The sequence below is a fragment of the Aythya ferina genome (assembly GCF_964211825.1).
Source record: "Aythya ferina genome assembly, chromosome: 2".
In the NCBI taxonomy this organism is placed as follows: Eukaryota; Metazoa; Chordata; class Aves; order Anseriformes; family Anatidae; genus Aythya; species Aythya ferina.
Window position 1 is genome coordinate 142,034,508 of NC_140297.1, and position 14,189 is coordinate 142,048,696.

The 14,189-nt window shown below is 36.9% G+C and overlaps 2 long non-coding RNA genes across 2 annotated transcripts in view; one reads left to right on the forward strand and one right to left on the reverse strand.

Moving 5' to 3' along the window:
• The first annotated feature begins 9,546 nt into the window (after nucleotides 1-9,546).
• LOC311431823 overlaps nucleotides 9,547-14,189 on the forward strand; it is a 48,258-nt gene continuing 43,615 nt past the window's right edge. The window contains exon 1 of the long non-coding RNA XR_014689660.1: nucleotides 9,547-10,333. This is a non-coding gene — a long non-coding RNA (uncharacterized lncRNA). The remainder of the gene's footprint in view (nucleotides 10,334-14,189) is intronic.
• On the reverse strand, nucleotides 11,558-13,222 carry LOC311431825. Its single transcript, XR_014689662.1, has 2 exons — nucleotides 13,092-13,222; nucleotides 11,558-12,145 (listed from the first exon to the last, which is right to left on the reverse strand). It is a non-coding gene; the product is annotated as an uncharacterized lncRNA (long non-coding RNA).

The following is a 14,189-nucleotide window of genomic DNA, read 5'->3' on the forward strand; positions in this document are numbered from 1 at the left end:
AAGAAGAGTTGTTACTTTCTGTTCTTTTCTGTTCTGTTCTATCCTATCCTATCCTGTTCTAATTAAATTCCTTATTCCTACTGAGGTATTTACTTTTTTCTTTCCAAAACCAAAACATAATATAAATAACAACAGTAATCTCTCTTGCTGCAAGAGTTTCAATGGTGTGTTGTCTTCTACCTCATGTGATAAGTAAAAAGTTTATTATCACAGTCCCACTTGATCTATGTGACCTGTCCCAGCTTTTTAAAAATGGAAAATTCCACGTTTTCCAATTCCAATGGAAAAATAATGTTCTCACAATTCAGTCAAAGTCACTGTAGATATTTCTTCATGATGTTGCATTACATAGTATAGATATAATACAAGTGGTTTGTCCAGAATTGCACAGAAAATCAGTGGCTCAGCCAGAAACAGTATAGGAACATGGATATGTTTAAAATACTTTATTTTCCTAAGACCACTTCCTCCAACACAATGACTAGCTTTGTATTCCCTGAACTCTTATTTTTGTATAAGAGGGAAGGGATGGATCCAGAGGCTTCCTTCCCAGGCCATGCAAAGTCTCATACTCGTAGTTTATTTAGCAGCTATATAAACTTCTGTAGCTGACTACATAATCAATATTACAAGGCAAAAGAAATATAAATTCAACATCCAGATAAAGGTTACATTCACATGATATCAGTTCCTATCTATCTAATGTTAAAATAATTTTATTTATTTATTTATTTATTTATTTTGTCACAAAATCATATGCACACTCAAAGTTCAGATACAAATTCCAGGAAACCAAAATCTATTTCTGTTTCTTTACATTTCTGCTGCAATACATGTTATTGCTGAAGATGAGTTGCAATAAAGTTGCATCATGGGCACTGTAACTGAAATTACTTCAACTCCACTTCCTCAGTGTATAAGAGAAGTCACTGCAGAATGGCCTCTAACAGGTATAAGTAGCAGGCTTTTATTTCTACATAAACCATGGCTATATTGTAGCACATATTTATGCGTATGTGTTTTTTAAACACACGTGTTTATTTAAGCGTGTGGTTTTTGTTTGTTTGTTTGTTTTTTTCTTACTAGAGTGCATTCCAAAGAACCTCCTTCTACATATATAACTAGAATCTTAAGTCCCATACGTTTAACTGGTTACCTACTAATGTACCTCCAGTAACTTCGGTGGAGTTGGTCTCAAGTTACCATTGTGTTGAGACCAGAACAAGACATACAAGATTTGCTTCTCTTCTCTCATGCCTGTACAGAACTTTCATGGTATTGAGAGCAGCTGAAGGGGAAAGCCATGCAATCACACTTTCTCCTGCTACCTGTATGCTTTCTTTTCATACTCTCCTGGGAACAAGCTAGTAGTCATCTCAGATAAATTGATCCTCAGGACTAAAGTTTGTATATTTACATGTACATACTAAAGGTATGATCCCATATAGCGCAGCCTGCCAGAACCTTCCTTCAAAGCACTACAGTAATGGGTACTGAGTCACACTTCAGCCCAGAATTTTATTTCTCCTAGTATTTGATTTCACACCTGGACACAAGTAAACAGCTGGGAAGACTAACAACATGCCAAAAAACAGCAGCTCTTAAAAGAGCATGGTGGTTTACCACAGAAACATCTGGACTACTGGTTATGCCCTATGACCTGTCTGAATTTTGTCTCACATAGAGGGTGTGAGGCTTCTTAGGGCAAAAGCTTTATTGGACTCTTTCCAAATCTGATGGCAGTGAAGAGAGCTAGGTGTTTCCTGAAAACTTATTTTCATGCTGTTGGAAACATGGGAAAAACAAGTTGTTCATATATTTGTAACAAATCTTTGAGCTTACACATGTAAGCATGTAGACCAATTCAGATAAATTTGTTGTCACTCACTGAGGGGGTGAAGAAACACCCCCAGCATCCTCTAGTTATAGGTCTTGGATAAATTCAATCATTATTTTTTACATTTTCAGCATACTTAAGGCATTTTCAAAAATCATCTTCTAGCCCTATCAAGCAGGAGTGATTCACATTAACTGAAGACACTGGAGATGACCTTGCTGTTTGAAAAATAATAAAAACAGATGAAAATACATAAAACAACTGTGGAGAAGGTCAACACCAGTGACCTTCCACTATAAATCCTAGGGGAAAAATAATAATAATAAAAAATCAGCTTTAGACCAAAGATATTTCGTATGACTACAAGTCTTTTAGCCTTATCATATGTATTTGTGTTTTCACGCACATGTGCACGTTTGTGCCCACATAACAAGAGAGTAAATAAAGTGCTTGCACCACAGACAGGGAAAACAGGAGGTTCAGGCCTTAGTTTTCCCATACAGTTAAACACTGGGTAAAACATCCAAACAAAAACACTTCTGTTGCAAATTAAATTGAAAACACGATTATTTGGAAATGATTTACCAACAGTATTGTTTGGTTGAACACTTCTGCTATTCAGTGGACTATTCCCAGGTTTTATTCCTCACCAGGGAAAAGTTCAGGAGAGAAACAGCAACCCATTGGTGCATTACCTTCATTTTCTGAATTAATTTATTTTGTAGCCCCAAGTGCTGTGCAATGTGTGCATCTGTTCTTGAGGCCACAACAGCAGGAACCATGATTGCATGATTGCCTGGGAAAGGAAAAATTAGAACCCCACAGTCAAATGTAAATGCAGAAAGTCATCCTGAAAACTGACAAAAACAAGCAAATGCCTAGCAACAAACTGAAGTTTCTTCAGACTCTGTAGGGTAGCAACTTAAGATATCTCTTTAGGGGTTAAGTGCTGCAAAGCTACAGCCTTACTACCTAATGGAATCCAAAATCCAGATTCAGGTGCTCTAACAACCTCTTTATGATAAACATTGGATTGATAATGGTTAGAGACACAAAAATCAACTTGTTGATAGCAGAATCCTTTATGCAGTCCGTAGGGATAACATGAGATGTACAGATCATTCCTAAGTAACATGCTCCAGAGGGCTTGTTTTTTCTGTCCTCATCAGAAAGTATTTTCTTCATAGGCTCCTCTGTAGCTTAACTCTTAGCTTAACTCAGAATCTCATTTATTTTGATCAGATATATTCAAAGCAAAGCATGAATGATCCTTCTTATTTCTTCTGTTGGTTCAAACTTGTTAAGTATATTCTTCATCAACCTGAATGACACACTTAACATCCAACTGTGAAAGTCAATTTTAGCTTCTTTTTGAGCTAATTAAAATTTAGAATGTAAGATATTCCCTTTCATTTTCTCCACACAGGGAAGGACATGAATCCAGGCCAGTTCTCAACATTTATGGCTTTCAAGAACAAAAGTATCTAGCTAAATTATATGTAACGGGAATATAACTTTTATGAGGTGGCTGGTACAGTCCTATTTCCATAGAGGTAGGTATTTTTTTTCTAATTAAGACTGATTTTTTTAGCAAAGTGTGTTTTTTTGTTTGTTTGTTTGTTTGTTTTTTCATAGAGTAGATTTGGCTAAAATAATTATCATAAAATAAACTTTATCGGAAATAATGTGATAGAGACTAAGAATGTAATCTTTTCCTCTTGCGTTTCTATGGTGATCTAATCAACAATCTACCTTTTGAAAAATACATGTAAATCAAAAAGACTGGGAAAAATGGCCAGGAAAAGCTGTAATTTATACATCAACGTACGAGGAATAAAAAAGCTACACAGAATGTACTGATTCTCCATTTTACATGCTTTTGTAAGGAATCTGGCGTTATTGCTCTTCTACAGCAAACACAAAACACCTGCTTTCAGTCAAAAGGATGAAACCTATCCTTTAACTGTTACAAGTTAATAGTTATGTGGGGGAAATACCTAGCTTTTGATTTAACTCTAAATTGGTAAAATGTGGGATTAAGAATAGCTGCTTTTATTTGTGTTCACCATCAAAATCACAGTTTATTTGCTTTAAATGGCTGTTAAAAGGAAAATGTGACAAAGGCAAGAGTGTATTTGAAATGTATTTTATCCCAAATGAGAAATGAGAGCCCTAAGAAGGAGTAACTTCTATATTGCTGCTTTTTGGAATTCTCATCCTCTCTGTATTTTTCCTGAAAGGACTCCATGAATATTTTCAACATGCATTCAACTGAGCTTGACTCATTGGCCAGAGTTTGACTTTAAGAAGAGCAGAAGCAGGCATCATTAAATGCAGCAGTCCAGTCTTCTATCATTTGGGATCCTTCTCCTGGAACTTGTTCTGGATGGGTAAGATACAGTTATTTTTGACATTGACCAATACCAAGAGTTATAAGTAAGCAATATAGCCTGGAAGACACAGAATCCCCAGCTGAATGGAATCACTTTAACAAAATTCAGTATGTAGAACAAAACAAAACAAGAAAAACTGGCACAGTCTTCTGGGACATAGGGAAAGACAACACAAAATTATATTTTAATTCATTCTAAGGGAAAAATAAGCTTACCGTGACTGGGTGAATATATGAGAGGCCTGATGGTGGCCAGCTTTTGAAAAAAAAATAATAATAATAAAAAAAAAATTCTTATTTGTTTTCTCTGAAAGAGTGTCTGCTGAGTCATATGTTATAAATGTCTATGAACATATATAACTACATGTATTTTCAAGAATTAAGTTAAATACTAACTGTATACTTCAATATACTGGCATATTGGACTTCAGTGTACCTTAAATGTCACAGTCTCTGGAAAGGAGGCAGCTTCCATATACACAGTCTATTAATTCATTTCCAGAAGCTCACAGATATGTTTTGGGTTACAGATATAGTGGAGAGAAAGGTAGGAATCAGCCACCATGGATTTGAGGTATCAGAGGTAAGTAAACAGCAGTGTAGACATTGACAGGGAGAGGCACAGAGAGACAGTCTGGAATTGAGAATTACAACTATTTCTTATTTAAGAAGGTTGTTTATAAATAAAACATCTCTTATATTTTTATAGTGTATTTTGCACTCTGCACCTATTATTTATTTTTGAAAACAGCTTCTGGTTTCACATTCCATGGGTACAAAGGTTGGGTTTGACTTTCTGTGCTTCATTCTGTCAGTGTCCCCTAACATCACAATTTGTGGTTAACTAATTAGAAACCTCAACCAACTAGTCAAAAGTATTTTCAGCGGCCAATGAGATTCTTCCCAACAACACATGTCACATTTAATTAGGAAACAAAAAGTCAGACAACACAAATAAATAGCAGTGAGGAAAGAGGCTAGCTATGGTTCATGAGCAGAATTCCTTGGAATCTCAGCAGCAGGGCACACCAGCTGAGCCGCACAGAATAGCCTCGCTACACCCATGTGTCACCCTTCTCAGCTCAAGTACTGGATGCACTCACCCTATAATTAGACAGTAAGTTCTTATAATTTGTATAAGGAGAAACGTTTATCACCAGTTTGTCCTGATTAATTAGCCTGCTAGAAACAATCCATTAATAGTAGTCACAGATAGTATTTTTCAAGAGTTGAAAATAGAGTTAGGAGACTGCATCTTGGGGACAGCAGCACGCACACTGGCTGCAGCACTGGGATTTATATTCCGCCCAGAAATTCCCTCTGGCCTATTTGTACAACCTGTTCTGGCACCCTGAGAGAGGTGCCAAAAGGGGTTTGGAAATGTCACTTGAGTTGGGCTGCGGTCATTGGTAGATTGTGGTTCCCTGCAGAGAGCGGGCATAGGCACACTGTATGAGATACGTACCTATAGCAGGTGGCCAGAATATAGATCTCAAGCTTCTAGTCACACTGAAGATTTCAAAATGTCGAATCATCAAGCAGTAGAAGATGAGATAAGAAAACAAACATCTTTGTTTTCTTCTAATGTCAGTGGTATTGCAAATACTGCACTGACTGAATTCAAACAATGTTTATAAATGTAATGAGTTTTGCATCTGGTTCTTCAGCTTGGGCACACAGTACAGTGTAAGACCCGTGGCACCCCAGGAACACTTCTTGCAAGCATGATGCTGTATTCCATGGAGCATGACTACTGAAATATGAGCAACAGGGCCTGGACTGTGTCCTGAGGAGCACGTGTGCTCAAGCACTAGGTCACTGAAGAACTGGTAGCCTGAGGGCTTACTTTCCCAATGTAAATAGAACAGAAAACAGTCCAAAGTACAATGTTTAAAAATAAACATTTTCTTTTCTGTGTACTCTGGTTACTCCACATCTCACATACGTTAACCCAGGGTACTCAAATGACCCAGTGCCCCTAGTAGTGTGTAACTCAAAGACGAACTCCTAATTCACTTTAATCATCATAAACCCATCAGCACGCTACTAGACATTTAACTACTGTATGCCAATAAAAATGTTGTTTGAACTGTTAACTGCCAGTTTAAAGCAGCAATTAATCCCTGGGATCAACACCTTCAAAACTAGTGCCATGGGGCATAGATAAATATTAACCTTGGCTCCTAGGGCAAGTGGGGGACTCATGACCTGGCAAGAGATCACAACCAATAGTTTTCAGTTTTATCTCTTCCTCTGCCATTGATACACTGTATAATTCATAGAAAAAAAAAAAATGTTAAAAGAAATGGGTCTGGCATTTTGAAAATTAAAGGCCAAGCATAAGAAAGCTTGAGCCTACATTTGATATGTGTTTAACATCCTGCTTTGCAGGACTCCATATGTCTTTGTAAGTTCTCAGTGCTTTTGGACAAAGTCGTATAATGGATGACAAATTTGCATACAAAAATTGAGTAATCTGCACTTTCTATAAAAAACTTACCCTGTCCTCTGTTTCTTGGCTGTCTGCTTTAACACCTAAAACTTCATAATTCTCAACACTGTTCTCACTAAGAAGTGAGCTGGCCACACATACACGTAGCTGAGAGTTGATCACCATTCTGTTTTTGGTATCCTCAGTGCAAAATCAGAAAGCAGAGATGCAAGTATTATCTAACTGCAACTCCCTCTGCATCTTCCCTGTGCAATAATTTATCCTCGTCTTTTGCATCAGGCAAGGGTAATCTTGGTGTAATGATGAAGTTTGGGAGGGACATGACCTGTGGAAATGCAGATACTAAAAGAATGAGTCCCTGTCCTGCCAGGGGACTGTGCTCAACAGACACCCCCCGAGCAGTTATCAGCCATGCTTGTCCAGTAGGACCCAGAGCAAGAGCTAAGCTTGTGGCACCAACTTTACTCAAGCTGTAAGCATCAGAACAGGGGAGCAGGAGACAGAAAAAACACAGTTTTAAACAGAAAGCAAGAGACTAGACAGGTCTGTATTCAAGTATCACTGTTAGTAAAGTACTTTACATATCTTGTATAAGGTTCAAAATAAAATTCATATGTTTGTACAGTGTCATGTATTCAGTCAGTGATTTGCAGTCACTTATAAAATACTGCTATTGTAATTTATAAAAAGTACCATCTGGCCAATAATATTTTTAATAGAAAAATGTTATTTTAAAACAAGTGGCAAATTGAGCACAACCTTAACTATCAAAATCCTAAATACAGCTTTGAAGATGAAATCCAGATCTAAGCAGGCCAAGCTCTGTGGAGTTTTGTTGTATGATATAATCTTGCTCCTTCAATTTAGCAGTGCATTGAAGGAATATCCTGTACTTGGCTTGTTTGTGTCCCCTAGCTGCACACACATCCACGTTCAAAGTACCATGAACTTAGGTTCCCTTCACCCACACAACACTACTTAAGTAAGTGAGTCCACACTACGTGACTGGAATATACATATATATATATTATTTACTTACTTATTTATTTATTATCAGGATTGGAAACCCCCCAAAAAAAAACAAACAGTAACATGACAAGACCAAACACAGATGACCCTTCAGGGAGGAAGTGCAGAGAGCAGTGACATCTGACATGTCCCTGATTTCTCCACCCCTAGTCAGTCTACTTCTACAAGTTCTCTATTGCTCATTTTGATAAATATGGAACCATCACTTTAAAAATGCAATAGACAATAAGCAGGCATAAACTCACAGTTCCTAAAACACGCAAATACAAATCAAGACTGTGCTTTGAAAGCACTCTCTCTTGCAGCCATCAGAGGGTGGCAGGCTTTGTAGAACACAGTAGAAGCAGGCAGAAAGGTCTGTAGGGACTGAGAAATGCTGGGGAATTTGTAACATCATTAATATGTTGCCATCATTTTGTTGTTCCTGTGCTTTTTGAACCAAATTACAAATATTGTTTATGTTTTATGGGGGCCTGTCAATGTGTGAAGTATGAGGTACTGCTCGTTCCACGCCATGCTGTACATGAGAGGAAAAAGTACTAGATCAAAGCAAGACAGTAAATTAAAATTTCTGTAGCAGGCACTATCAACAATTTATCTATGAAATACACCATGTATCATGCTGTTTTCATGGTTTTTTTTTTCTTTGTTTTTTTTTTTTTTTCTTTCCCAAAGGCTTTTGAATGGGAACATGAGTAACACAGATCAGAAGTGAGATGGAAAGCTCCAAAACAAGGCAGCCACCATGTTAATAAAATGTGAAGTAAATAGACCATCAGAGTAGTTACAGTTTTCTTTAAATTCTTTCTTATGATTATCCCATTCTCTTTGCTTCCTCTCCACCTTTAATGTTAAAATTTGTTTTCCACAGCCTTTCTCAATGCATCTTTTTACCATATCACTCACCTTTAACCCCACCAGAATTGGGTCCCACAAAATTCATTACTGTTCAAAAGTTCAGAACCTTAGAACACAGGTGGATTTTCTTGTTCTCACCTGGGGTCATAATTGTGAAGATAGGAAGCTGAATTTGAGACATACTGATGGAAAACAAATCTTCAAATTGAGAAGCCCCTGCTCTAGAGACTTTGTAGGCTCAAAGGGAAGATTTGTTTGGGGAATTTGTTTGTGTATTAGGAGAGAGCAGAATAGTAACAAGGATGAGTAACAGCATTAGAAGAACAAAGAAAAGTGGTTTCATTGTTCTTTTTAAGGTGTCACATGCCTGCAGGAAGCCAGGCAATCCATTCTGCTTATGCACTATTATGCCTTAATGAAAACCCTGGATTCTATGATTCTATGACTGAATAGTCATCTGTACACCATTATCGCTCACTGTCTCACTCATTCAAGTTCTCAACATCCTAACAATGTTAGTCCACCATGATTCTTGTTGATTCATGAAAAAATGACAAACAATGGCTATCATGGTATTACCAAAATTGACAGTGAATCATTCACAGAGAGCATCTCCTCTCCTTATCTTCCTCTAAGTACACCATTGATTGATTGACATGTTCAAGATCAACTTTGGCTACATCATTCTTTAACAACCAGTATCATAGGTTTTATCCCCAGTACGTCTTTAAAGAATCCAGACAAAGGGAAAACAACTAACCTAGCAAAAGGAGGTGACCTGTGAAATGAGGCTGGTTGGTAAGGCTATACCGATGAGAAAAGTCACCATTAGTACCATCAATCACTGAAAAGAATTTATACATTTCTTCTTATCCTCCTGGATTTCTCTTTTGCACTACACAGATGACCATGCAATTCTGATGTCTTGCTTGACAAGTGGCAGAAGTCTCTAACTTCAGTACATGGAACTAACATAATGTAAGTTGTTTTAGAGAAGAATGCATCCTGTAAGAAAAGACAGAAAATTACATCTCTACTGCTAGGTTTATTCTTTTGCAGACTCTTAAAGAGAAGTAATTCTTCCTCTAGTGTTTTTTATAATCTGCTTTCAATTACTACATGATTGATCTGATTGAGCTGGCAGGATCATAAAAAGACATCAGCTGGCATCACTGTTCCATCAGAGATTAGACAAAAAAAATGATCAGCTGAACTCAGTAGGAAGACAGGTCAGTACTGATGGGAAGAGTTCAAATGTACAGTACGTTCTCCTTTATTGACATGTAAAAGACTTAATTCAGACTGTAATCCCTATAATTTACAGAAAGATGACCATATGGTATCCAGACATCTAGTCATCTGCTCTTAGTCATTTCTCAGCCAAACCATAGTGATACAAGGTACTTGAGCAGGAAGTTTGAAGCTCAGTCTATACAAAATGCTGCAGTATGCCTTAGCAACACAGGCAAGCAATCAACAAAATTTTCCTTTGCACACTGCCAGAACTTCATGCCAAGCTCAAGGTCTTGGTCCATGTGACCAGTGTGTTTCAAGAACTTTGCCCAAATATCTAACTGATCTAAATCTCGTGGCAGATAAATGTCCTCCAGCACAAGAGAGCTCAATGGAATAAAGGCCATCTTTTCAGAGGAAGATCTTTTTTGTTCGCTTGTTTTAGTTCTGTCACAGACTTTGGGTGTGAAGAACCTTCCAAGCTTATCATGCCAGATGGAAGACACATTTCTTTGCCAAATATTTAAGCAAGGTAAATGCATGCATGTGCTTTTGCTGTTATGTTTTTAAATCTACCCTTTTATCTAAAGCCTTCTAGAAACACTTCTTACACTTACAAAAAACAGGAGATAGGATTATTTTGATTCCTCAGTCTAAAGAGTACTCTAATGGCATTGTGATGAGCACTCCATTAGAAAGGAGAAATAAACAAATAAAAAAAAATAAAATAAAATCAGGCTAGAGTTTTACAAAAGGCTTGTTATGACCAGCAGTTATGACCAGCCAATCTGGTTTTATGTAGATATTCTGCAGCTCAAATGACTTGTACCACTTTAAAGATAGTCCCTGAAAAAGAAATCCCCAGGTAAGCTGCAAAGAACTGTGTTTGTGTGCATGTGAGTATAGTGTCAGAAAGGTGAAACTGGAGGTCAGGAAGCTAGTGGGAAGTTGGAAGAGATCAACTGCTAAATCTCCCACTAGTGGTAATACGGTGCATGTGTGCTATCAGTTTTGCACAAAGCAGATGAATCACATAAAGTAATTCCAATCAAAGGTGACTCGTTCCCACTCTTCTTTGACAAAAAGTTATCAAAACCTATTAATAACTTTCATATGGAAAGCAGAATCATTGTGGACTTGAATGATGAGAAAAGGAAGATGGGAGCTGAAGTAATAATATGAAGCCTATAGGTAGGTGGGCCTAGAAAAAAAAAGAATTTGTATGCTCTCTGTAACATACAGGTCTACTTTAGTACTTGCCTAAACAATAAAAAAAGAAGATTTGAGCTAAATTGATTATGATGGGAAAATCATTAACTGAATGTATATAAAAAGAGAAATCCACTAAAAACAAACAAACAAACAAACAAACAAACACTGCAGTCTATTGTTTATCACTTATCTCCATGCTACTGCTCCACATTTAGGGACTGGTCTGATTTAACAACAGTGATTTTGCTGTGGTAGTAACAAAAGAAAGGGACAAGAATCATCTAAGACTATGTCTTTACACACTATACAGATCCTGCTGTTAATTAAAAAAATAATAAAGTAAAATAATAATAATAATAATAATAAAAACCATTTAAATAAATACAAAATTAAGCAAGTTTCACTCTTTCACATTTGTGTAAGATTTCAGTTATGCAGTGGATGCACACTTATGCTTTTGTCTTGAACAAGTAGGTCAAAATTATCTCCACTTGAGAATATTCACACATGTAGGAGGGGGTACAGCAAATAAATAAATAAATAAATAGTTGGGACAGAATGAGTTCTCTTGCACTTATCAGTACAGGCCTTTTGAACATGTTTCAAAATTAAAGAAATCCCAGTCACAGCAATGCAACTAAGATCAAATTGTCAGAAGTAAGCCTGATCACGACACCGGTGTCATTAGGATCACCATTATCTTGTTGTTTTATCTGAAATGGGTTTCTCTGAAATGTAGGAAAATATATATATATATATTCTGGATGTATCTTGTCCCCACAAAGTTTTTGTTGTTGTTGTTTGTTTGTTTTCTTATTTTCACTGAGAAAATCTTTAGAGATATTAGAAGTACAACAAGCAAAGCTTCATATTCTGCTTAGAATCTCTCCAGTCGGGTGGGCGGCTTCTACCGCCGATTAGCTGCCGAGACGCTGCTGGAGGCTGTTCTTCGCTCCCTGCTGTACTGCAGCTTCTGGGCCGGCGGCGTCGCTGCGCCCGGCGAGCCGTGACCTCCCTCTGCTGGCCCAGCCGCGGCACCGCGCCTCCGGAGAGGGAGAAAGAAAGGGAAGATACTATCTGCTCCTCCCTTCGCAAGAACTGGGCACACAGCTGGCTACAGCCCAAAAAATAGCTACAGGAGGAAAAACAAAAAAAAAAAAAAAAAAAAAAAAGTGGAAAAACTGCATCACTTGAGTGAAAAGAAAGACATATTTAAAACAAAAGTAGGCAATTAAAATGAATATTTTAATGTTATGTATAATCCATACTGCTCATAGTCGGGGTAACCATTTCCTCTGTAAACATTCAGAGCAACTGCTGGCATAGGGGTCAGATGGCAGAGATGTTGCCCAGTGACTATCCCTCCCTCCATAAAGTGCAATCCCACGTTCCATGAAGCAAGGATGTTCAGAACAGCATAAAGTTCTGAATATCAGCAGGTATCATGGGCAGCTCACTAGTAAAACTGTCTTTTTTTTTTTTTTAATCCTTTTCCTTTTGTATTTTTTTTTTTAATCTTTTTTTTTTTTCCCCCCACATCATTTCTCTAATTTTCTCTCCTTGCCTAAACACAGTTTAAAAGGGGATACAGATTTATATTCAGTTTCCCACTGTAATCAACATGTTGGCTGCCAGCTCATCAGCATTTCTACTCTGCTATATGTAGTTGCCATCTTAGAAATACCATTGCTTGAGCTTTTAATTATGAAATTCTATAACAGGAAAGTTTCCCACTTTGAGATTAGTTATTTTTATACTACTGCTTGTTTCATTATCAAAAGTATTTCAGTTAATGTTCTGTCCACAGAACAGTATGTTCATAGCAGAAAAATGTCTGAAAAATCAACATGATCATTATAACAGAATTTTATTTCACCATAATCTTCATAAATGAAAATAAAATTAAGCATTTCATGAAATCTAAGCAATGTCATATTTCTGGCACTAGTGCAGGCAGTTCTTTTAACAATGCCCTGTACAAATGTTATACAAACTTCACAGTAGGGGTGAAATCTTGGAATCATTAATATTAATGATGTTTTTGCCATAGAATCAAGCTTTTACCTCCAAATACTTACTCTAATTTTTCAGCAACTCTCTGGCTACAGAGGCTTGTAACACTCACCACTGCAGCCTTGGTAAGAGTATCTGGCTTGGACCCAAGCCTCAAGCTCTTATCAGACCAACTCAACTTCTTGTTTCAGGCAGCTGTAAACAATTGATACTATCACTGAAAACTGCAAGACCTCTGTTATAAATAATATTATCTGTCCTTGGAGAAATGCCGTTCTCCCTTTGACACATAGCATGGACCTATATATAATATCAACCTATATGTAAAGGGCATTAGTATTTTAGTGTACTCAAAACTCAGACCCAATATTACTGCTATGTGTAACAAATGCATTACTTTATCTCCTTAAAGAAAGGAAGATCTCAGGCTTTAGCTCTGCTTTGCTCTGTGCCTACAAAGGCCACGAGGAGAGAGAGTGGGTGTGGGATGTTTGAAATCAAGAAAAAATGCCCTAATTTTTTGAATGAACCCATTCCTTCAGACTGCCTTGAAGTGGTTGAACTACAAGAGAACTATTGGTGAGAATTATTAGTCTTCTGTAGATTTTAGAAATACAGCTTTTGTCAATATTTGTACAGGATTCAACTGTGACTTCTTCAGCCTTACGGCTTGCATAAATATGCAAAAATCCTTTAATTACAATGACTTTTATATCATGTGAGAAATGCAACAAAAATAGTCATTGAGAGCATAAGCAGAAATAGGATCAGCTACTTTAAAATACTTATAATTTAATATATGTATCATTATATTTTCTAAGTTCTCTGGCAGCTTAGAAACTTACTGAAATGCCGGAGTAAGCAACAGTGCTAGTGCCATTGTAAATTTGTACAGACAAAAACGTCAGACTCAAGACAAACTAGTAAGGAAGTGCTTGGCTGAAGGTTATGATTATGCATCAGTCCATAGCAATGTTTATTATGCAAAGCATTCCAAGTACCAAAATAGCTAATCTGCTATTAGTTTAGTGGATCAGGACCTATGACCCATGCTTATTATTTCTTACACTGAAGAAATATAATTACCAAAGATAATTTATTCATCATTTTTCAATCAGAAATTAAGCAATCCAACCTATATCTCAGTACTAGACAGTATAAGT